General features: G+C 44.2%; 1 protein-coding gene across 9 annotated transcripts in view; it reads left to right on the top strand.

The window, feature by feature from the left end:
* Positions 1–25,939, top strand: part of ZBTB20 (zinc finger and BTB domain containing 20) — a 603,210-nt gene that overhangs the window by 509,459 nt on the left and 67,812 nt on the right. The window contains exons 1-2 of one of the 9 annotated variants that reach the window (XM_077822459.1): positions 13,558–13,569; positions 14,684–15,427. The exons of the other annotated variants lie outside the window; for them this stretch is intronic. The gene's annotated coding sequence lies outside the window, so the exon portion shown is untranslated. Of the gene's footprint in view, positions 1–13,557; positions 13,570–14,683; positions 15,428–25,939 lie in introns of those variants that run through there. 9 annotated transcript variants of the gene reach the window in all.

Here is a 25,939-nt window from a genome sequence, read left to right as displayed (position 1 = left end):
TTCCTTCAGATCTCTTGGATGAATACCATCTGATCCTGGATGATTTGTTGCTAATCTTTGAAAATGTCTATGGGTGATCTGTGAATTAGACCTGTGAACCTTATTCAGTAGGAGGTAGATTGTTTGAAACTACAGTATAGTTAAAGCTAGAAATTATTTCTGTGGGCAGGTTGTTCCATAACTATTCTTTATGGAGATTTTAAACCTTCCTCTAAAGTGTCTGGCCATTGTGGGAGACAAAATAATGGACTAGATGGATTACTGTTCTGATTCAGTATGGCAATTCCTATATTCTTAAGTATTGTTGCAACAGAAGAGGAAATTTCAAAGCATTGAGAGTCAGATCTTGTGCCACTTATTGGCATCTGCTAACCTCTGTGTTGTGTGAAGTAAGCACTAATTGGCATGATAAAATAAAAATGTGTGTACGTTCTATCCAGAAACTAGCAGGAACAACTTGGGGAGCCAATGCAAAAACTCTATGGACCCATTCACCGGCTCTTGTTTACTCTACCACAGAATATTCCTCACCCTTCTTCACAATAGCTCCCACACATCGCTCATCGACTCTCAACTTAACACTGCTATACAGATCATTACCAGAACAGTAAAATCAACACCACAGCTGTGGCTTCCCATAATGGCACACAATCACCCACCCCAAATTCATTGTGATATGAGAATTCTTTAGGAGTCCCATTATATTCCAGGGAACAAGGATATCCCAATACATGAAGACCTAAATAAAATTCTGAGATTCAAAATCAAATCTAGAAAACCTTTTTGGCTTTCAGTGCAAGTGCTCAAGGACTCAGAGTTTCCCCCTAAAGATCAATGGTGAGCAAGGTGGAAAGATTTCAGCATCCTAAACAAATGTCTCATTGAGGGTCCAGCTGAAGAATCAATGGCTTTTCCCTCCCAAGAAAGATAATAAACTGCATCTGCACACCACATGACAGATGCACCTACCTCTTTCATAAATGGGGACTGAGACACAATCCTATTTGTGACTGCAGAAATGGACTTCACACTGTGGAACATCTTGTCAACCACTGTCCCAAGTGATTATATCCTGGTGGTATCTCTGCCATCCACTCCATGACACCTGAAGCAATCAATTGGATCACCAATTTGGACTTAAACATCTGAAGTTGCTATTTTTAAGCCATATGAAAGAAGGCAACTAATGGGCAAAATAAAGGGGACCATGTATTTCAGAATCAATATCCTTGCATGTAAATGCGGAGAAAGAGACTGGACCAAATGTGTTGCTGGTGTAATTCTATTGAAGTTTAATGATTTCAGCCCACCCTGTATACATGGCCTTACTTTTGTAAAGGGCCATATTAGACATAGACTCATAGACTTTAAGTTCAGAAGGGACCATTATGATCATCTAGTCTGACCTCCTGCACAATGCAGGCCACAGAATCTCACCCACCCACTCCTGCAATAAACCTCTTATCTATGTCTGAGCTATTGAAGTCCTCAAATCGTGGTTTAAAGACTTCAAGGTGCGGAGAATCCTCCAGCAAGTGACCCAGGCCCCATGCTGCAGAGGAAGGCGAAAAACCCCTAGGGTGTCTTCCAATCTGCCCTAGAGGAAAATTCCTTCCCAACCCCAAATATGGCGATCAGCTAAACCCTGAGTATGTGGGCAAGATTCATCAGCCAGATACCCAGGAAAGAATTCTCTCTAGTAACTCAGATCCCATCCCATCTAACATCTCATCACAGGCCATTGGGACTATTTACCGTGAATAGTTAAAGATCAATTAATTGCCAAAATCATGTTATCCCATCATACCATCTCCTCCATAAACATATCGAGCTTAATCTTGAAGCCAGATAGGTCTTTTGCCCCCACTGCTTCCCTTGGAACACTGTTCCAGAACTTCACTCCTCTGATCATTAGAAACCTTCATCTAATTTCAAGTCTGAACTTCCTGATGGCCAGTTTATATCCATTTGTTTTTGTGTCCACATTGGTACTGAGCTTAAATAATTTCTCTCCCTCCCTGGTATTTATCCCGCTGATATATTTATAGAGAGCAATCGTATCTCCCCTCAACCTTCTTTTGGTTAGGGTAAACAAGCCAAGCTCCTTGAGTCTCCTTTCATAAGACAGGTTTTCCATTCCTCGGATCATCCTAGTAGCCCTTCTCTGTACCTGTTCCAGTTTGAATTCATCCTTCTTAAACATGGGAGACCAGAATTGCACACAGTATTCCAGGTGAGGTCTCACCAGTGCCTTGTATAACGGTACTAACAGCTCCTTATCTCTACTGGAAATACCTCACCTGATGCATCCCAAGACCGCATTAGCTTTTTTTATGACCATATCACATTGGCAGCTTATAGTCATCCTGTGGTCAACCAATACTCCAAGGTCCTTCTCCTCCTCCGTTACTTCCAATTGATGCGTCCCCAACTTATAACTAAAATTCTTGCATTTAGGGATTAATAACATGACCTTACACTTCTCACTATTAATTTTCATCCTATTACTATTACTCCAGTTTACAAGGTCATCTCAATTCCCTTTGTCAGTTTCCCTCTAAGATGTGCTAGGGTTGTGAAATACTCAGTTGAAATCCATGGTGCTTTGTGTCAGTGCAAGCTTTTCTTCATATTCATCTTCTACCATTCCCAAATTACAAGTTTGTCTCATCCTGAATAAGATATTGTTTTAAGGGAGGTGTCCCTGAGCGTAGATCGTACTAGAACACTTAGAATATGGCTGTGCCCATTATTGTAAGGTAAAATCAACAAACTGCATTGTCAAAGAAATAAACAGAGAGAAGTTTCATTCAGCATACAGGCATAATATCCTTGTCCTTGCCCCCATACCATGCTCCACCAGGCAGATGTGAAGTTTGATAATCATTATCTCTAAAAGAAAACGGAGCCAGGAAACAATGGCTATACAGTTTCCCTGTGACCATGCCGGGGGAGAGGGGTCCTTCATATGTAGTACTTCCACACACACACACACCAAGGAATGAAATTTACACTTATTATTAACTGTATATGTCAGTCCTGGATTAGTGCCAAAAGCACTGCCAAATCAGGAGATGAGTAGTAATTTAATAGCCAATATATCATAAATCACCAGGCCTAAAAATGCATGCCATATACCATGGAAAGCTGTGGTTCTCAACTTCCAAATGTATAATGCATGCTTTTCATTATTCACCATGACAGTTCATGATATATGAAACCTTAAAGCCACATCTTTCTGATGATCTTGTCTTTTTACTCACTTCAATTCTGACATGATTTTAATGGCTACCATCTTGAGAACCAATAGAACTGGAAATGAAGGATCTGATCTTCTCAGGCCTTACTCATGTGAGACAATGAGACTGCTCACATGAGAAAAGCCTGAGGATCAGGTCTCAGTATTTGATATAATCTGAATGAAGGTTGAGAGCCCAACTTTCAAATAGCATGACCGTAAGAGCAGCCAGAAGTGTGTGGTTTTAAAGTCTGACACATAGTGTCTACACTGCAGTTAGACACCTGTGGCTGGCCCATGCCAGTTAGCCTGGGCCAGCTGACTTGGGCTTTTGGGGATCAGGCTAAGGGGCTATTTAATTGTGTTGTAGACATTCAGGCTCGGGCTGAAGTCCAAGCTTTGGCACCCTCCCACCTTACAGGTATAGAGCCCGGGCTCTAGCCCAAGCCAAAATATCTACACTGCAATTAAATACCCCTTAGTCTGAGCCCCTTGAGCCCGAGTCAGCTAGCACAGACGAGCTACAGGTTTTTAATTGCAGTGTAGACATACCCCTCGTGACCTGCCAGTGTTAGAAACACTTTTGAGGCCCAGTAAAAAAGCTTTGAGGGTCAGTAAATTGTTCCCAACACTGGTTCTAGGCTATGAAGCAGAAAAAAAGATTCCCTCTGTCCCCCACACAACAAAAAGAGTGCATGAAAGAGTCATACAGCATGATGCTTGCTATTCTGAGAAACAACAAGCTGAGCTGGTCTTAACTTTGAGTTTGTCTGTCTGTATTCCAACCTTAATGTTGTTAACAGAAAACACAGCTTTTTTGCTTATCTTCTTCGGTGAGGGATTATATTGTTTGTAAAGGAAAGTGAACCCCTTATGTAACTGTTTTCAGAGCTCACCATCATGCTTATCAGGGTGCAGATATATACAGTGATGAGCTGCCAAAATCTTAACAACCGGTTCCCTCCTCACCCCACGAGGAGGTCGTGGCCCACCCCCGCCCCCTGGGGACTCCTGCCCCATCCAACCCCCCATGTTCCTTGATGCCCCCCCAAACCCGGACCCCTGCCCCATCCACCCCCCTAACCCTGTCCCCTAACTGCCCCCAGAACTGGGCAGGAGGGTCTCATGGGCCACCGTAGTGGGTACCCACCCCACCCCTAAGAGCCAGAGGGACCTGCAGGGGGGCGAGGTGGGGAGTCACGGCGGTGTTTACCTGGAGCAGCTCCCAGGAAGCATCTGGTAGGTCCCTCTGGCTCCTAGGGGCGGGGGAGCCTAGCTAGCAGGGGAGCAGGGGGAGCAGCCGCTCCCCCCACTGATCACATCAAAAGTGGCACCTTAGGCACCAACTCCCTGGGTGCTCCAGGGCTGGAGCACCCATGGGGAAAATTGGTGGGTGCAGAGCACCCACCGGCAGCTCCCTGCCGTGCCCTGCGCCTGGCCCCCAGCTCACCTCCCCTCCACTCTTCCTCCTCCCCTGAACGCGCCGACTCGCTCTTCTTCTCTGCCCCGCCCCCCCACCCCGGCTTCCCGCAAATCAGCTGTTCGTGCGGGAAGCCGGGGTGGGCTGAGAAGGAGGCGGCGGCTTCGCACTCAGGCCAGGGTGGCGGAGGTGAGCTGGGGTGGGGAGCGGTTCCCCTGCACCCCCCCCAGGTTACCTGTTGCGGCGCGGGTGGCCCTTCTCTCCCCCCCCCCAGCTCACCTCCTCTCCGCCTCCTTGGGCATGAGCACGAAGCCGCCGCTTGCTTCTCAGCCCTCCCAGGCTTCCTGCACAAATAGCCGATTCACGGGAAGCCGGGGGGGCAGAGAAACAGCGGGGTGGCACGTTCACGGGAGGGGCGGGGTGGGGAGCTGCCAGTGGCTGCTCTGCACCCATCAAATTTTCCCCGTGGGTGCTCCAGCTCCGGAGCATCCACAGAGCCAGCGCCTAAGGCGCCACTTTTGGCCGGTTGTTAAATTTAGAAGCCCTTTTAGAACCGGTTGTCCCTCACGGGACAGCAGGTTGGACAACCGGTTCTAAAAGGGCTTCTAAATTTAACAACCGGTTCTAGCGAACTGGTGTGAACCGGCTCCAGCTCACCACTGGACATATATATATATATATATATATATAGGGAGCTTTTATAAAATATGGATTATTGATGTGATCATTTGGTGCAATTGCAACCTTTAGTGTAAATCTGTAATGCAACAGGGCATTACATGCACAGCATTTGATGGCAAGAGTTGCTCAATTACCCCCTAGCAAAGCTAGAAGAAACTCTGTATTTTCACTTTGCAAACCTTGGCAAGGATATAATGTTATATTTGCCAAATTTTGTAAAATCTAAAATGATGGAATTTTGCTCTTATGCCCATCAGTGAAACAACACAAGGCATGGCCCTGAAAAAAAAAAATGCCAGGGAAGTGGGGGTATCAGTCCACCAACCTTAGAACCTACTTTGTGAATGGGCTCTAACAGTTAGGAAGTGTTGTCCAGGAGCACAAGATGTGGAATCTGCCCTTCTGGATTCTACAAAAGAAAAAAAAAACACCTCTCTTATTTACTATGTTGCTGATAAAAATACATTCACACACTGTATACTTGTGGGGCAGTCTTCGCTGAAAGTGAATTTATGTGTCTGAAGTATAAAGCCCTGATGAAAGAATATGGGGGTATTATAATGGAATATATATAATCTAAGTTTGTATCTATTAGCTCTGTTATTAAAATCAAGAGGACAAGCTGTTTCTTGTCTTGATACTTGCAAAAGTTTTCCAAATTTCTCTCATTTTACAAAATGCCAGTTCATTGCTGCAGCCTGGAGTGAAGCTGTTTACAGCTCTGTGCTAAGTAGAAAGTTCAAATCAATTATTGTCCATTAGAGTTAGGTAGAACTGATGAAATATCCCCAGAGGAGTGTTGTAAATGTATCAAGATGTCCTCCCCCATTACAGAAATGGGGAAGCATGGTGAATTACTTACACTTAATGCCTCTGAAATACTGCCAGGCAGAAAAAGCATATCTTCTCTCACTGGGGTTTAAGAGAAGTTGCTGCAGTCTGGGTTCTGGAAAACCAACAAAGCTCCAGGTGCTGACCAACCTTAATATTATTCCCAGACAGGAACAAGAATGAAAGATAGGGAAACACCATTTAACAACAGTAATAGATTCAAAATCTAAGCAGAAAATACCCAACCCAAAATCCAGGACTGGAGACTTTTTTCCAATATGGTTGGGAACTTTTTGTGCAAACTGTATAATAAATTCAAGCATTAAAATTACACTGACAGAGCTTTAATGGTAGAATGCAAAGCCAAGAAAAGCCAAGAAATCCATGCTTAAGGATGTGCCCTAGTGCCAAGGAATACTGGGACATGGAACAGAAGCATGTAGGACTTCACCATTTGTGCCTACCATGGAACTACCCTCAACCTGCATTTTTTCACATCTTATTTGTCAGGCCTCCTGTATTGGGCTTTGGGCTGTACTGCCATATAAAAGGACAGGGCTACTGCCCCAAGAGAACATTGTTTCATGTCAGGCCCTTACCATGCACATGAATGTTTATAATTGACAGTTTCTTTTAGTTTGTACTTTGAGCTTTAAATGCACATTTCATTTTTCAGTCTACAGCTCTGGCTCCCAGATGGGCCCAAAGCCTCTTCAGGGCGGAGTTGCAGTGGTCCCTGTTGTATGTGACTGCCAGTGCCATTTAGCCTAAGTCAGCAGTGGCAGCAAAAATAAACAAAGGGAACCTCTAAGCAACAAGGGTTGTCCCTTTGCCTGTCTTTCACTGGCCACCATGCGACAGATTGAAGCAGCAGGAGGTGCTGGCAAAGAAAGGAAAGAGAGGAGAAATGGGGGTGGGGAACTGCCATGCTCCTAACTGGGCTGCAGAAGTGATTCCCATGTATATAATGATGTGTTTATTTAGATTTATAAAAGCCTCTATGCTATGCTCCAAGCACTCAATACAGAAATTAAAATACACAATATGATATGGGGCTGTTTATCCATCCTCAGCAACAGATATAATGAGTAGAATAAAATAAACCCAAACTCCTGCAACCCTCAGAATAGCCCTGCCCCTAAACCTAGGGGGAAAGAAATGACTTTGCAAAATGCCCAGGGGTTAACAGATCTGATGGAGCACAAACAGAAAGTAAGGTCCAAGGTCAAAGACCCTGAATGAAGGTTGCCCTGCCAGCAGCAACTTCTCCTCTGGGGGGCCTCCAGCTCAGCCGCCTCTTCTGCTCTCAGCTGCAGCAGTAGGCCACAGAAGGACAAGCGGTCTTTCAAGTAGGCCGGTCCCAAACTATTTAGCTTTAGAGATGAATACCAATGCTATGAATTCACCCAGAAACTGTGTGCGCATATCCCAGCCCATTGGTGAGCTGCACCTGAAATGAGAGCAGAGCATGGCAGGTAGTTTTTTCTGTTCCGCTCAAGCAGCGGAACATGCAGCGTGCTTGTTTTTTGCTTCCAGAAGAGCGCCTCTCCCCAAGGGCTCCTCCCCTACTTTCAGCATGGTGAATCCTGCTGATGAGCGTAGTGGAGAGGGAAGGGGTAGAAATGGGATCGCACCAAGGAAGATGAGAAAGGGGAGATGGAAAAGCCAGAAAGAGGTCTAGATGAGACTGAGGGGGAAGAATCTGAGAAAGAACGGTGAGAGCTGGGGGAGAAAGAGGCAAGAAGGGGAAAAAGTGGAGACAGAAAAGGTCAGCAGAGATGAGAAAAGAAAATGGGCAAAAACCTTTGGAAGAAGTCAGTGTGACCAGGGCATGGCATAAGAAGACATGTGAAGGACAAGTATGTTTCCAACACAGACTGAGGAGGCTTCAACACCAAAATGGAAAAGGAAGGTTGATCTAGTGGTTAGAGCACTGAGCGGCTACTTGGGAAACCAGAGTTCAGTTGCCTGCTGAACTAAAGATTTCTTGTGTGATCTTGGGCAAGTCACTTAGGCCTAGAGTCACAAAAATGTTTAGGTGCCTAAGTCCCAATTTTAGGCTCCACTGCAATTCACAAAACTCCCCATGAATCCTGTAGGTGTTTAAAGGTGATCAGTGCCTACGTTTTCTCAATAAACATTCCCTAGGTGCCTATGTTTCTTTCTGCAACGTCTAGGTCTGCCTGTTTCACCCTCTAGGCACCTGGGCACCTATCTCCTGCCTAAGCCCCAGAGTGATTCATGAACCAGGGAAAAATAGGCATTTGGCAGCCTCTCTCATGTGCAGGCCCCAATCCGGTAGGCTCCCTCTGAGCACACCTGCCAGACCAGGCCTCTCAGATGAGTTCACCCAAAACAGCCAGGGAAGAGGAGAAGGAGGAGGACCTTCCTTATGCCTTTTAGCCCAATGGTTAGAGCACACACCTGGATTGTAGAGATCCCGGTTTAGGTCCCCCTCCACCTGAAGGGGAGAAGGGATTTGAATACAGTTCTGTTATATCTCAAGTGAGTGCCCTAACTGCAAAGCTGTGGGATATTCTGGTTCAGGTCTCCCTCAGTCTCTCCTATTGAAGCTGTTTATGGACAAATAATGAGTCATTTGGGCCAGAGGGAGAGAGAGAACAAACATAAAAATGATTCTATAACCTGGTTGTTAGAGCATTCACCCAAAAAGTGGGATCCAGTTCCCCTGTTCCAATGACTTTTTAGTTATTTGGTACATCAGACTATCCCACAGCCTAATGGTTAGAGCACTCTCTTGAGAGGTGGAAGACCTCTGTTCAAATCTCTTCTCCCACTCAGGTGGAGGGGGGACTTGAACTGGGGGTCTTCCACATCCCAGGAGAATACCCTAACCATTGGGCTAAAAGTGTGAGGGAGGTCCTCTTTCCCCTCCCCTCAAACCCTTGCTTCTTGCAAAAACAGCATAGAGGGTTCCCAGCTGTGAATTGCTGGCAGATCTAGGTGCCTTCCTGCTGCCTGGGCTTAGGAGCCTATCTCCATCAGAGGAGCAGGGCTTAGCATACATTCTGGTAGACAGTTCCCATTGGCTAGCTTAAGCAGCTCCATGACTAGCATGCTGCCTTTTGTGAATCACAGTCTATGGTGTGTATCTCCCTGCATTCATTGTATAGGGAGCCTAGCACCTAATTCAGGCTTTGTGAATTCCAGTGATTTTTCTAGGCACCTAAAAGCTAGGTGCTGTGCTGCTCAGTGTCACAACATGTAACTATTCTTAACCTATCTGTGCCTTAGTTCCCAACCTGTAAAATAGGGATAAGTAGTGCTTTCCTACTTCAGCAGGGTGTTGCAACGATCAATATCGTATAGATTGTGAGGCGCTCAGATACTGTAGTAGTGGGGACTGTATAAATACCTAAATAGATAAAAATGCTGGGAACCACTGATCTGTGGACTGAAATGTAATATGTGAACAGTGAAATGTAGGTTTGGTGCTATGAAGTGCTTTTGTTCTCATCATAAGGGAAAGGGAGAGGGATGTTAAGGTCCTGCTCTCTTCCGCTTCTTAGGTGTAATTTTCAAAGCATTGCGCAGGGAGTTTAGTTTTATGACTCGTATCAAAGTGAATTAATCACATAGCTAAGGGTCTGACTCTGAGAGATGCTGAGCCACTTGCAAGTCCCACTGAAGTCAGTGGTGCAGGAGCTCAGTACCTCTCATGATCAGAAGAAATCCTTGCTGACAGCTTTGGGATTTTATCTTCTAGATTTTTTTTCTCCTCCCTTCCCCCTTTATAGGTTAGTAAGTGTAAAAAATGAATCTGGTTGTAATGTAAAAGACTGACAAGAAACACACTGAAATTTAACATTGATTTTGTTTTTGTTCTCCCAGACAAAAAGCGATTCCCTTTTGCTGACTGCTCTGTCCGTGGTGCTAACAAGCAAACATCTTCTCCGCTTCCATTTTCATCGCGATGCGACCTAGTCCACTAATGCACTACTATTTCACTTCTCAGTACATTCAGTTACGGTGAAAGCATAGCTTGCAGGATAGCAGCCAGCTAACAGTCTTACTTTCGAGATGGCGATGGGCTATTGCATAAATTAATCCACTGACTTTTTTCAGTGAGGTGAGGAAGAGCCCTGTAAGTTCCCTATACTCCCCACAATTTATTCCCCATTGCCACCACCTTCAGACTCCATGCATCGTAACAGTCCTTTCTCTGACAGATGAGAGCTGAATGGTGCTCTCTACCATCGCTAGAAGGTTCACTAGAAAGTGACGTAATTGTTCATTTCTCCCAGCAGCTAAGTCAGCTGCCTCCATATCTCTCCCAGCCTCTCTTGGTCAGGGGAGTCAGTGGACCTAAACTGGAGTCCCCATGTAATGGCAAAATGCACTACCAGGCTAAATCACATAATTAATGTGTAGATTTCAGTTCGTATTGATGTAGTGTGGATCAAGTGTACATAGCAAGGCTGTGTGGCATAAAGTCTTTAAAGGCATGAGTTTGGGATGGCCACATTGCTTGAAAGTAGGGAAGCCACCAGTAGGTAAGTCATGCAGAACTTCCGACATGAGTGCTGGTAAATCCTTTATTCCATCCCACCCCTCATATAATTCATATGTGGTTTATATATATCACACCAAAACTGTTTACAAATGTGAGAGTTTATGTTGTTTGTATGAGTTGTCTGATCCCTCCACCTTTAAACATACCTTAGTACTAGAGCTAGCAGGACACTGCAGAAAAGTTGTCAGTGAATATTTGTTCACATTTTTAATGTCTATTTGATTTGACTATATTTGTGCCTCTTTTTACTGGCATTTCACAAATATTCAGGTGAAAAGCTGTTAGTTAGCATCTGTCTGGATTGATTTAAATCACTGGTTTTAATCATGATTTAAACCAGCAATTGGAAAATCTTGATTTAAATCATCTATTTTAAGCTCATTTTGCATTTGTACTTCTTAGTTATTTTCCTAAAGAAAGGATGCTTCTCATAGCTTGGGAATTACTGAAAACATGTTGATTTGCAACGAAATATAGTCTTTGCATTATATTTCATGCTGCCTTCTTTTTCTTTTCTAACTGGGCAGATACACTGTATCTGTACACTGTCTACTTATATGTAAGTAATTATTCTTGATGTTTACCATTTTTATTATGTTATAAAATGGTGAATGATGCATTTCTTATTTACTAGATGATGATGAATTTTTTACTTGTGATTTATGTCAAACTCTATTTGGATGGAAATTCAAATTAAATTAAAAATGCACAAAACCAGCATTTTTTTTCCTTAAGTGGGCTGGATATGTAACAAAAAAAACATTTATCAGAAAGTTTATCAAAACGTGTTTTGCATTTAAAATTTAATTGATTTATTAAACAAAGGACGTATTTTCTGTAGTTATTGAATTAAACTGATGGTCTCTAGTTACCACGTCGGTCAAGATTTTAGAACTAGTAGAATTCATCCTCTTACACCTAGTTTTTAGTCAAATATTGGAAGAGGAAAACAGTGTTTTTCTGCTTTCTCAACTCTGATTGGTTTCTTAACTTTGAAGAAACTAGTTATTGAACTGAACAAGTTGAATACACTGAAATTAATAAAACATTCTGACTACACCTGCAGAAAAGGCTACTAATGACAAAAGCTGGTTTAGTACTTCAAAAAACTCTGGCTCTAGTGCTTAGCCAGTGACTTCAACCAGCTCAATGGTTTGACTTTAAAACTTGGCAGCAAATGTACTGTTTCATATTATTTTTTTAAATTTAATATAAATGATTCATAGAGTATAGTAAGATTAGGCCTTAACATAAACAGTCATGATTTCAAATTTAATTTTAAATAGGTTTATTTTTAAAAAAGAAAACTGTATTTAAATTTTAAAATATTTGAATTTAAATTTTAAAACTCCATTTTTAAAAAATCATAGATTTCTATCCCACCTGGTTAACAAATCACGTAGCAGAAATTATTCCATGTGACTTAGCTGACCTGTGAATAAAACAGTATAAATAACAAATAGTAAATGTGAACAGTTCACAAACAGTCGATAGGGTGAAAAACATACATCCGGGCCAGTCAGTGAATACTTAGGAATAGCAAATATGTTTGCAAAATTTAACTTGGCTCACAAATTCTTCCCAAACAGAAAAAAGGGGTAAATGAGGGTATGTCTGCACAGCAAACGCTGTATATTGGCTAACCTGCCCAAGCTACCTTGAATCCAACTAGCGCAGGTAACAGTAACGACCGAGTAGCGCAGGCCTCAGCATGGGTAGCACAAGCCTGGCACAGACCCTGGGTACTACGTACTTCGTTCATTAGGTTTCTCTAAAGCCCATGCTGGCTTCTCTGTTATTGTTACTTTTACGCTAGCTGGATTCACACAAGTTTGGTGTATGCTAGCCTGTGCACTGCTTTTGCTGTGTAGACATACTCTGAGTTTATTAATATATTCACAATGAATACTACAAATAGCTCTATCTTTATATATACACCTTTATATATTCTGTAGATGCCACACACATTATGGAAACAATATTTGAGGAAAAATTTAGATTTTTGTTTTTTTTAATGTATTGGAACAGTTTGTCACCTATCTTCATCTGCAAGGCCAGGTCCCTTAGGTTCATGAATCCTACAGTGTAGGGCACAGTGGGAGAAAAATATTCAAACTAATAAATATCAAAACCCTACAAATGACCTAAAATAGCCTGTGAATGACATTACATTAATTTTGATCTGTTGGGCACGATCAGGGCTAGAAATGAGTGCTGCATATCCCGTTAGGAAGTTGGGAACCTCTCCTTCCCAAGTGGGATAAAACTCTCAGTTCTTCCAGTGCAAAATATCAGATGTTAAAGCAGTGACATTTGTATAGATAGAAAACCTGTCACTGGGGCAGGATTGAACCCTCATGTCTTGGGCAGATGTGATTTTTTTTAAGGAGGATCTGTGAGGAGAAAGAGGAAATGTTGCTCTGGCTTGTTGAATCTTTTTAAATGGTGGCTGTCTGAAGATGCGCAGTGTTTTGAAATATTAGAATAAGCCTTAGGAGAAAGGATGTGTGCTATGTTGACTATGCAGCCTATGATAAATTTATTTAGCACATACCTATGTAATCTAACACAAGGATATCTGTTCTAGATATATAGTGTATGTTGTTTTGTAAAATGGACATTACAAAGAATGAATCTGACTGGATGACAAAGGCTGTTGAGATTTCATTGCAGTTGTTGAGAGCTTATTAAGCTAATTTTGCGAAGTACTTTGAGGCAAATTCTAAGAGGTGCTGAGCACCTGCATAGCTTCTCTCAGGACATGACTTTTTATATTTCAGGAGGAAATAGTAACAACAAACACCACATTCCTTATGTGTTCAAAAACACCTGATCTCCACCTTTGGTGCCTCACAGTAACCTGAGGTATGTAAATTTTTGCTGTGACCATGCACCTTGCCAGATGCTATTGCTGATCTATTTCATCAGAACCTTCCCTAGGCATCTGTGGTCCCTGTGATCACCCTCAGTGGAAGCAGGACTTAAAGGGGCATAATTGTCATGGGCTTGGGGTGAGTGTGAAAGCTTCTATTTCTATGTTTATGGGGGGAACAGGAAGCCCATGGGTCAATTGTGTAAGTACCATTATAAATAGACTCTTATAAATGAGAGGACAAATTGCTCTCATTTGTGCCAGACAGACATACAGTACGTGCGGTTTATCAGGCAAACACTCTCTCAGTGTATGCAAAATAAGCTTCCCATGAGACTTTGCAAAAATATAGCAAAAAAAGCAACTCTTTGTTATTGCAGTAGTCACGAGCTACTGAGCTATGTAAGCTAAGGCTACCCATAAAACCACGCATAAACTAAGGAGATTCACTGTCTATGTTTTCTGCCTTCCATCAGAACACTAGAGACACCATAGTTCCCAAGAGCTTTAGTGCCCTCTAAGACTAAGATAACTTTTATCCTCGACTTTGTTGAAAAGTGACCTGCCAAAGGACCATCCTATCGTAGTTAAACCCGAGGAAAGGTTACATCTATCAGGTCAGATTCACAGCCTGTTGCAGCTGCACATCCTGGCTGGATTCCCCAGCTACTCATCCTGAGCATAGAAAAGCCCCTTCGGGACAGGCCACGTAGTGTTCATGTTGCTGGACATGCCTTCACTTTACCAGAGGCAGTCACAGATTCAATGAGGAAATAGCATTGGAGTGGGTTGCATGATGCCTCCCAAACATCCATGCAGGTAGCAGTCAAGAAGACTGAACTGGGCCACATAGCCCCAACAGTAGTCTCCAGTCTGATACCTTTGAAGTGGGCATGGATTCCCTCTGCCAAGCTGGTTACAGGACCATCGGGGTCTCATGTGCCCTCTAGAGGATTTGTTACATATGAAATACTTGAACCACAGAAGGTAAAATAATGTGTGACTTCAGAGATTTTTTGTGAGTTTTTGCTGATAAATTAAATTTTTCTTTCTTTCTTTCTTTCTTTCTTTCTTTCTTTCTTTCTTTCTTTCTTTCTTTCTTTCTAGAGAGGCCACAGTCCTTATATGTTTATCATAGTAATTAGGGAACAGCTGGAAAGTTAATCAGATGGGCACAAGTCTGATAGTCCATACCCGTGGAATCTGTGTAACGCACTCTTCATGATCATTGCAGATCTGGCCTGTATTTAGGTTTCTCCTCTGTTGCAGACACAAACCCAGTTAGAAAACCTGTGATTTCTCTTCAGTGTACCAGACTGACAGCCTGGGAAAAGGAAGTGAGGAGGATGCAGGGAGTCATTGAGCTAACAATGATCGGCAGTCACACTCAAAATGTCTATCCAATCAAGAAAGGCGTATTGGGCACAGAGGTCTCACCTCACTGTACAAACTGTAGCGTCTCGTCACTTGCAGATGCTGTGCTTGCTGTCAATCAATCTCTGACAGCCAGCATTGCCTCTACAAGTACCTAATTCCCCCCTGTGCTTGGTGTGAACTGAGGAGATTAGGAAATAAGAGTTAACTAAAGGTGTGGGAGCAAGGCTGAGAGAGTTTATCATAATAAATGCAAGATAAAGGTAAACATAAAAATTATGACCCAGCACTAAGATGCTACCCTGATGGATGACATCAAGAAACCTGGGAGACATGGACAGAAAAAGCAAGAAAGTAAATTTAAATGAGAAAAGAAAAGAAAGAAAAAGAAAAGGGAAAATGAGATGAAGCAAAAGAAAGAAAGAAAGAGAAAGAAAAGAAAGAAAAAGAAAAGGGAAAATGAGATGAAGCAGCCAGGTACAATTTATAATGCATCCATTCATAAGAATACCTACTCTAAAGGATATGGGGGTGATTTTCAAAACTGCCTATGTGAAATAGGTGCACAAATCTCATTGAAATTAAATGGGACTGGTGCTCCTAACTGCTTTTGAAAATCCCACCCTATATTCTTAACAGCACACATTAACGCTAATGAGTGTTGCCTGACTAAAAGCCTACAAATTAAGATTAAAATAGACCCCTGGCACTTCATTAAATGCTAATGCATATATTGTACAATGTGTGTGTCTGAGGGGTGGTATTTTTTCTGGGTTATGGGTGCAGCTGGTAACAGTGCCAACTCTTAAGGTTGCCCATCACTTCCCATTATAAGACCGTGTTTTCAGTTGCCTATAATTTTGTCAAATTTTAAACATTTGGGCTGAAATTTTCTATACTGCATATATGATTCAGACAATTTGTTCTGGAAAATTTCAGCCAAAGTTGTGGAGCTATATCCAGAAATGAGGCTAGGAAAAAATAAGGTGTTTTGCCCATGTGAAAATGTTCTGGTGACTTTTTCTTTGAGAAGCTGTACCACCCCCATGCTTTGAAGTAGGGACTTGAAATTTGGTAGTGGGGTGGCCTTCCTTTTTGCATCCTGTACAAAATCTGTACAAATCTGGCCAAGTTATAAGCCTCTGAAAAATCACTGTTGCCTCTGCTCCGTAGAGATACATTAGTCTCGATCACTGAAGATTCTGTCCACACTGAGCACGCTGCAGCTGGGAGTTGAGCAGGATTTTCCCTGCAGTCGCAGTTCTGGGTAGCTGCAGACTGTGCTGGATCTCCATGGGAGCACCAGAACTGAGAGCAGGAAGAGTCTGTTTCTCCTATGCTCTCAGTGCCTGCCCCCTCCTTACCCTACTGACAGTTTGTGGGCCTGTCTCTAAAAAAGTAGCAAAGAACATAATGGGCCTGATTCTTGACTGCCTTGCACCTTTTGGAGTTACTATCACTAGTGCAAAGTGGGTGTATGATGCTACCAAACCAGAAATCAGTATGGACCAACACTGGTGGGAATATTTTCCACTCATTTTGCACAGGTGTAAAGGAGCAAGGCAGTGGAAAATCAGTATGCTTCCTTAATTTGCTGGAAACCAAAATCTCACTGGGACTAAAGCCACGTATGCCAAAATTTCAAACCAAAGTAGAACTTAATTCTATTATTGGAGGTTTATTGTGTACAACCTGGTCAGATGCTCCCTTAACTGTAACTGAACTGCTAAAACAAAATCTATGTTTACCTACTGCTTCCCAGAAGATTTGAAATTGAACAGATCCGTTAGCAGCAATGCAAGAGTTGCTGTGTTCATGCTTTGGGCTTAATAGCATACCTCCTGATCTGCCCTGGAATATTGTTCTGGGCAGTGAGAAGGAGGTGAAAATATGCTTTGCCTGGGCAGAAAATGTCTTTGGACTATGAAAAGCCCTCTGGATGGGAAAAGGTGCCTCAGAAGAGCGTCAAAAGGAGAATTGCAAGCAGGGTCAATAGAAAACTATGGGCAAAATCTGCCAGATTTAACGGAACATTAATTCAACATGCCAGGCTTTAAAACTGTGCTTTTCTTTAGCTAGTTTTTCAAGGATATTAGTGAAGAATGCAAATCAGGGCATGCCTGACCAACCCAGGAGTTTAGCTGATGATTAATTTAAAAATGAAAAAAAAAAAAGATGTTTGGCATATTTTTAAAAAGTCTTTGGTAAAAATTAACCCTTTACTTCAGCGTTAAAATAGTCCTTTTCCAGAGCCAGGCGCCGCCTTTCACATGGTGCATGGGGCTCCCATTAGCTTCTGTAGGATCACTTTGTGCAAATCCAAAGGGCAGAATTTGGCCCCAGATGTTTCATAATTAAGTTCCAGTGGCTCACACTGTAAGCTTGTGTGTTGGATAACTCGCTTAAGGCTGTTAGCATTTAAATAGCCACAACTGGGGCTTTCATGTTAATGCACCATTAATCCTTCCACTCTGGTAGCTGTTGCTACCAGCAGTAGATGCGCCCAAATTGCTGGTGCACAGGAGGTCATATGCAGGGAAGAGATGGTGCAGATCTTTGCTGGAGTTATTTTTGTAGCAGCCCCACAATGGTTGTAGGATAGGCTTGTATTGCATTGTTTCTGTCTAATGAGGCTTCTTTGTGTAAGATTGTCAACCAAGTCTAATAATATCATGGGTGTCATAATAAAATATCCTAACTTTCCATTTGGATCTGATTACTCCTGAGGGAATTCCATGCCAAAAAATTAAAAATTCTGTGCCAAAAAAAAAATTCTTCATACAACATTTTGAAATTCTTCAAAATTCTGCATATTTTGTCAATACATAAATGTGGAGGTTCCAGCATGGAAGTGGGGAACACAGGCCACTGACTGCAAGGAGGTGGAAGATCACTGTGCAGCGCCTCCCTGGAATACGGACTCAGCAGTGAGGCTGCACCCAACCCTGACAAAGTGCAAGGGTCAGGCCTGCCCCAGAAAAACCCCAGGGTCCTGCCCCTCCATGCCAGGTGCACGAAGATAGTAAACAAGAGGAGCAGAGTCTCGCAGGCACACTCAGCCCTGGACCCTGATCCAGGTGTGGGGCAAGCAGGCTCAGGATCCAAGTGTGGAGAAGTTTAAAATGGGGGGATCCAGGTGTGGGTTGAGATAGTTCTGGGTGGGGCAATCTGGGTGTGGGCAGCTCAGTGGGTTTGGGGAGAGGGGGCATCTCGATGCACAGGGGCTCACTGCGTGGGGGGAGGTTCCAGGTACAGTGGGAATGGAACTCAGCAGGACGGTCCAGGTGAAAGTGGTTGGGGCTTGGCAGGGAGAGTCTAGGTGTGGAGGGCCTCAGCAGGGGTGTCCAGGGCTGGGGGAGTGGGGCTTGGTGGAGTGGGGGTCTGGGTGCAACTGGTTGGGGCTCAGTGGGGTGAGGGTCTGGGTGCAGGGGACTCAGGGGAGAGGGATAGCTCAGTGGTTTGAGCATTGGCCTGCTAAACCCAGGGTTGTGAGTTCAATCCTTGAGGGGGCCATTTAGGGATCTGGGGAACAAATTGGGGATTGGTCCTGCTTTGAGCAGAGGGTTGGACTAGGTGACCTCCTGAGGTCCCTTCCAACCCTGATATTCTGTGATTCATCAGGGTAGCCCAGGTGGGGATTTGAGTGCGGGGGGTTCAGCAGAGGGTGGTCTGGGTGCAGGGGTGGGGGATCTGGATGCAGAGAGGAGGGGAGTAGGGGGGCTCATTAGGTGAGGTTGGGTGCAAGGGGCTCTGGATGCAGGGGATGAGGCTCAGCCAGGTGGGGGGTTTGTGTGCAGAGGCTCGGTGGTTGTGTTCTGGGTGAAGGGGGAGTGAGATTCAACAGGGGGACTGGGTCTAGGGGGGGTCTGGATCCATGGGGGTTGGGTAGACAGGGAAGCAGCTCCCTGGACAGTGATTCCTCCCCCTGTGGCTGAGTAGCAATGGGGGCAGGAAGCAGGGGGCTGGGGTGCAGCTTCCTGCAGTTGGGGAGGTTTTTGGTGGTGGCCTTGGCCCTGGCTGCTCCTTGCAGGAGAAGAACAAGTCCCATCCTTCCCCAGCCAAGCCAGGACTAACAGCTGAGCCCAGCACAGGGTAGGAATCACTAGCTGGGGCATCCCTAGCCCTGCTCCCCACCACCTGCACAAGCCCTGCCCCCCATGGTGATTTACCTCTCCGTCGGCTTCTCCAGGCACCCAAAGCCATGCCCCCGTACTGCTGGGGAGGGGTGGATGACCGTTATTGTTGCAGCTTCCCTTTGCTTCCCCATCATTTTCTGCAGGGAAGCAAAGAAATCTGTGGGGGACATGAATTCTGTGCACGTGCAGTGGTGAAGAATTCCCCCAGAAGTAGGCTCTTCAAGATCCTAATTTTTACTTCAGGAGATGTTGGATCAGACATCAGATTGGAGGTTAGGTGTGTTATAACCTATTTTGTGGGGCTATGTCCTTAATGGAGATGTCCAGGTAGGTAACTATATTTGAAGATTAGGACCTAGATGAGTCTGACTGACTTTTATTACTCAGGTTTGTAAGAACCTGGAGTTCTTGTGCAAAACTGGTTCCTTCTGCATATATGTGTGTTTTTTTCCACCTGTATTTGGCAAGGAGCTTACAACTGGATCTTTCTGGATATGGGCCTTGCCAAGGTTATCTGTGCCATCCTCACTATCAGATGGGATTATTCCAATCTGCTCTACATGGGACTACACCTGAAGGCCACTTGAAAACTTCATCTGGTGCACAGCCCAGCTTACTGCTTACATAACAGTGTTTCCAGTGTGAAGCATGTCACGCCATTGCTCTGGAGATTGTACTGGTTTCCAGGTCATTCCCAGGTGTAATTCTAGATCTTGCTTTTTGACCTAGCAAGGGCCTTTATGGCTTGGGTCCTACCCATTTAGCAATGGCTTCTCTCCTTGTGCTTTTACTTAACAAATGACTGGGATGCTTGACCTGTCATTCCCTTGCAGTGTTCATTGTCTCACTGGTGGGTGATCAGCTCTGACATTCATTTTTCTCTCTTGGTCTGGGAGAGCCAAAGTTTGTTGACTTTCAACAGAAAGGCCTATCTATTTTCCCAGGCTTTTTCTGAGAGGGTGAATTGAGGAGAGGATGAGTGAATAGAGGGAGGGAGGGAGGGATTTGGTTTCTGTGGCCTGGGAACATTTTAATGGCAATAGTGGGCAAATTCAGTCTCTTCTTTGTATCTGAGTTTTAAGTTTAATTTATATATGTGCCTAGTGTTTTTGTGTAGGCTCATTTTTATAAACCTTAGCAAATAAAACTGAAAAGCACTTTATGGTTTAGGGAGTTGTAAATATTGTCAAAGTGATAATGTAATTTTTATTTTCAAACAGTTATAGTCACTAGTGAGTTTTGTAATTCTCCACTCGAGTGTTTAGAAAAGCTATCAGCTGTCAGTCACAAAAGCAGTGCCCTAGGGCAAAGATTGCAGGGATGGCCAGGCTGAACAGAACCCTGGGGTAAGAAAAATATCCCCATATATATATATATATATATATGTATATAGATTTGTGGATTTAACTTTTTTAATTAGTTTGCACATGTGGAGAGAGGGCTGTGATTAAACATTGCATTTCTCAAATACCTGCTTAAATAGTATCCTCACTAGAATAACTGCCAGAAATGCTTCGTCTATTGGCTATGCAGAAGGTTTTTTATGGTGTTGCTTAGGTTTTTGAGCACAATGCCTGCAGAAGATATGGTAAGCAATGAAGTATCACATGTAGCTTCTAAATATGAAGATCAAGGTACCAACACGCATAATCAGTTGGAAAGCACATGCAGAGGCAATCAACTGTGTTTGACACAGAATCAAGCCCTCTTTGTTGTAATACCTCACAGTATCATATCTTCAGTATCATGACTGCGTGTCTTTCCTAGTACTTTCTCAGGCTCAGCAGGGATTCCCTCCAATTCTTTTAATGAGAACTACAAGTGGCCCTACTGTATATCTGGACAGGTACATGGGGTTAGTTGGCAGGGGGCAGCAGAAAGCTACAAAACTGTTCAGAGCGTGGACCACAAGGGAGCATTCCTGCACACAGGTCTAGCATCACATGCAAGTAACATTATTACTGCACATAGCTTTAATTCTCTAATGATGTGTTATATGCTGGACCATACTCCTGTAGGTGGCGTTAAAGGAAGGACCCTTCTGGAGCCTAATCCCTGTTGGGGTTTCTGTTCACCTCTTAAAACCGTCCCATGGTTGGCAGGCCCTGCTCAAGAGGTCTAGGACTGTAAGGGTTAGGATGGAAGTGCATTGGCTGAGCTGTGTCGGAGGGCCAGAACTGAAGTAGACAGGGAAGCTGCAGGTTGCTGAGGTATAGTGGAGAGCACAGGGCTGGGTGGAGAGCACAGGGCTGTAATATCAGGCCAGTGGCAGGTGCATTGGCAGAGCTCTGTGAGAGACCCTTACGAAGTGCCTGAGCTCAACCTGCCTAGCATTAGCCAGCGTTTTTAGCCTTTCACTTTCATGGGAGCTAACATTTACCAGGTTCTCTCCTCCTCCACCAGAATAATAAGGTTTTGGAATCTGCAGAAACTAAACTGTGAGCATTCTGTGGAGCACTTCCTTTGTAGGCCGAAAAAAAGAGGCTTCCGTTCCTGGGTCCATCACTTCATTCTTTTGCCCAGAGAGAAGTTTTTACCCTAAAATTTAATGAAAAGAAATATAAAAAGAAAAGCAAATGTCATTCAGAGAACATGCTGATAACGCCTGTTTTTCCATCTGATGATAGGGCCAAATGCAGTGAAAAGCCACTGTCCTACTGAGCCTGTGATTTCAAACTTTCAGCAAAGAAAAGTTTATTTCCCTTCCTCCACCCACCTGAATTCCTTACTGTCCAGTTAGTTAGGGAAGCTGAGAACTAGTTTCACTGCAGGTTGACACTGCACAGGATCTGGTTTGGCTTATCTTTGTGCAGGAACTTGCACATTACAGGTTTTGCTGGTGGTTATCCTGCCTCCATTCACTGATGCTAGTGTGCTTATGAATGGGAATTGACAGTAGCATTTCATCTCATCGCTTCCAGATGTCTGCCCTCCCTCCATTCCCCCACCTGAACAGCATTGTGATTTTTCTATCTGTATCTGTGGGCTGCACTTCGCAGCATTTTAGTGCTCAGCTAGGGAGAGAGTTGCTTTTTCCCTTCACGAGCCTAAAAATAATGTTCAGAGCTAAAGAAGCATTACTGATGTAGATTGAGCCCCTCTACTGTGACAGCCTGCTCCTGCTCCTCTTGATGTCACTGGGAGTTTTGACTTCAATGGAACAAGATCTAGCCCTTTCTTTGCAGGGCCAGGTGTGCAGAGTTTTAAATCTCTGCTGATTGTAATAACACAAGTTATCCCCTCAGTGGGCCGCCTAACCCCAATTCAGAAGGTCATTTGCCCCCTGTGGCCCCACTCATAGTTACATTTGATCCTTGTTCCATAGGTGTATCTCTCCATTCACCTCAGCCACTACCCTGCTCTGCTAGTCCATCTCTCCTCACTGTATCACCTGAGTTTAAAAAGGCCATTTCCCCCGTGCCCTCAGAACACAATTTGCCCCTGCTTATTCAGCTGTCTCTTTACAGTGCCACCTGGGACTAATTCAGTGGAGTATCCACTGAGTATTAATTTAGTCCCCTTCTGACTATTCATCATTTTGTCTGCTGAAGTTTGTTTCACATGTTTCCATATTTTTAAAACAGGTTTGGTTTTGGCCAGAAAAAGCTCTTGTACCCTTAGAGTCATGGAACTGGAAAAACTGTCCATATCAAATCCTTCCCAGCACATCTCCCAGAGTCCAGTGCAGGATTGTTTTCTGCATCACATCTCTAGTGCTTTTTCCAGTCTAGTTGTAAAGTTCCAGGCAAGAGGGGCTTCTGTCTCTTTCCTTAAGAGGCTATTCCACAGCCTAGTATATTTTGCTGTCAGCCTAAATTTTCCAACTCTTAATCTTATGTCTATACCTTTTGTGCTGTAACTCCTCTCCTTTTTTGGGATTTACACCTTTCAACTGCATACTGTTGTCTGTTATCATGTCTCTCCCCTCTCTTAATCATCATCACTTAGCCAGTCTATACAGATTGAGCAATTAATGTTAGCTAATAAGTCAGTCCTTCCACCACCTGGATGATTTATGTGGCTTTTCTCTGAACTCTCTCCAATCACTCTGATGAGGAAGTGCCCAGAAATGAATGTAGCAATCCAGGTGATGTCACCTCTGAGTCATATAGAGACTGTATTATTGTACCTCACTGTCTTTGTGATGTGATTGCTCAGTTTTTTAATGGTGCAAATTTTTCTTGATTTTTTCCTCTCTGTGTTTGGTTTGGACTATGGCCACCATCTGAGATGCTTATAAAAGATTCTTTGGCAACCTCCATGCTGTTTCTATGGATCTGAACTTCATTTTTCCTTCAGGCCACTTCTGATTGAAACTCTCTAGTTTAAATTCCACTTCCTTAAGTTTCTCACTGAACTTTTGATATGACCCCGCACCCCGTGTGGCTGTTGTTATGGTCACTGTTATTTAATGGATCAGATACACTTATGTCCTGAACCAACTCCAATGGACTGGGTTTTACACCATTTTTCCCAAGTATATCAAAGACTTGCATTCAGCTAGCCATACAACTCCCACTACAGTCAATCAAGTGTAGCTGTTTGTAATGTAGGGATAAGTATGATATCTCGCACATCCAGGGTAGTGGTCCCTCAGGAGAGTGACTTTAAAATGACATGGGATCTGTAGCAAAATGTGGGCACCAGACTTCTTCCCCATTCTGAACTTCTGGAGGAGCTGAACCCAGATGACTGAACTCTATCTATATAAACAATGGACGGAATCAAAACCCGATATCCATGTATATATGAATTTTGAAGATATTTGGATTCAGATATAGGATTGACAAATTTCTAATCGCACATAACCGAACACCCTTGCCCCACCCCATACCCAGCCCCTTACCTGAGGCCCCACCCCGCCCTGTCCCTTCTCCAAGACCCTACCCCTGCTCACTCCAGTCCTCCTCCCTCCATCGCTCACTCTCCACCACCCTCCCTCATTTTCACCGGGCTGGGGTAGGTGTTCAAGTGTGGGAGGGGGTGAGGGCTCTGGGATCCAGATGGGGCCAGAAATGAGGGGTTCAGGGTAAAGGAGGGGGCTCTGGGCTGGGGCTGAGGGGTTCAGAGTGCAGGAGGGGGCGCAGGGCTGGGGCAGGGGATTTGGGTACAGGAAGGGGTGTGGGCTCTGGGATGGGGATGAGGGGTTAGGAGTGCAGGAGGGGGCTCAGGGCTGGGGCAGGGGTTGGGGTGTAGGCTCTGGGAGGAAGTTAGGATGCAGGAGGAGGTTCTAATCTGGGGCAGGAGGTTGGGGTGTGGGCTCCGGAAGGGTGGTGCTCACCTCAGGCGGCTCCCAGGTATGTCCAGCTCCTAGGTGGAGGGGTGAGGAGGCTCTGTGCGCTGCCCACACCTGCAGGCACTGCACCCACAGCTCCCATTGGCCACGGTTCCCAGTCAATGGGAGCTGCGGAGCTGGGCAGCCCCTGCGCCTGGGAACCAGATGTGTTGGCCGCTTCCAGGAGCCACACGGAGTAAGGGCAGACAGGGAGCCTGCCTTAGCCCCGCTGTGCCACCAACCGGACTTTTACTGCTGACCGGAGCCGCCAGGGTCCATTTTCTACTAGGCATTCAAAAACTGGACACCTGGCAACCCTATTCAGATATCAGTTTTGCTTTAACCCCTAAAATCATAATTGAAGTTGGTTTAAAACAAGCCAACAAATAACCCAAGCAAAGCTTCTCAAAACATGAAGCATGAAGAGCAGAACCTTTTATAAAGTCCATGATGGCCACCACCATGCAACTCTAATATGCCTGTTCAGCAGTTAGTTACTACACTGACAGGCTCTATAGAAATACTAGATTGATGGATTAGATTCTGTGGGCCTGACTGTTGTCTGCCTTACGTCTTCTGTTGTTATTTAGACCAATGCAAAGTGGGGTGGAAAATCTCTGTAGTCTAGTGCACTCTGTCCATATCCCTATTTTTCTCTGTCTCTCTAATCTATTTTATATATTTACTCTGTCTAGGTTTTTGTACCACACCCATCACTGTAATATGAGAATCTTCCAAAAAGATGACATCCAATCAGGAAGTGGTCTGATTTCCTTGCCTACTTCCCAAGAGGCAATTAGTATTATGGATTCTGATTTGTGGTGGATTTGAGGGTGAGGGGTGTTTAGCATCTCCCTCATCTCCTCCTTCCTTCTCTCACTTCTCTCTATAATACCTTCCACACAAGCAGCTCAGGACATTTTCTCGACATTAATGAATGTCAGTATAGTATTATCCTGATTTTCCAGATGTGAAAACTGAGGAGAAGGACAGGGACCATGCAAGGCCTGAGCGGCATAGCTGGGAACAGAATGCAGATCTCCTTGCTCCCTGGCCTGTACTTTAACCACTAGATCATAGTTCCCTTTGATTGATGAACATTCTATTGGATGATGATGAGAACAATGCGAGACTCATTTTTTATTTTAAAAATGGATTTTTTGATTATTTATTCTTGATCTTCTGTTTTATAGATTCATAGATATTAAGGTCAGAAGGGACCATTATGATCATCTAGTCTGACCTCCTGCACAACGCAGGCCACAGAATCTCACCCACCCACTCCTGCGAAAAACCTCTCACCTATGTCTGAGCTATTGAAGTCCTCAAATCGTGGTTTAAAGGCTTCAAGGAGCAGAGAATCCTCCAGCAAGTGACCCGTGCCCCATGCTGCAGAGGAAGGCGAAAAACCTCCAGGGCCTCTTCCAATCTGCCCTGGAGGAAAATTCCTTCCCGACCCCAAATATGGCGATCAGCTAAACCCTGAGCATATGGGCAAGATTCACCAGCCAGATACCCAGGAAAGAATTCTCTGTGGTAACTCAGATCCCACCCCATCTAACATCCCATCACAGGCCA

This window comes from Eretmochelys imbricata, chromosome 1 (genome assembly GCF_965152235.1).
Source record: "Eretmochelys imbricata isolate rEreImb1 chromosome 1, rEreImb1.hap1, whole genome shotgun sequence".
Classification (NCBI taxonomy): Eukaryota; Metazoa; Chordata; order Testudines; family Cheloniidae; genus Eretmochelys; species Eretmochelys imbricata.
Note: the sequence above shows the minus strand (reverse complement) of the source record. Positions and strands in the feature narration are given on the sequence as shown.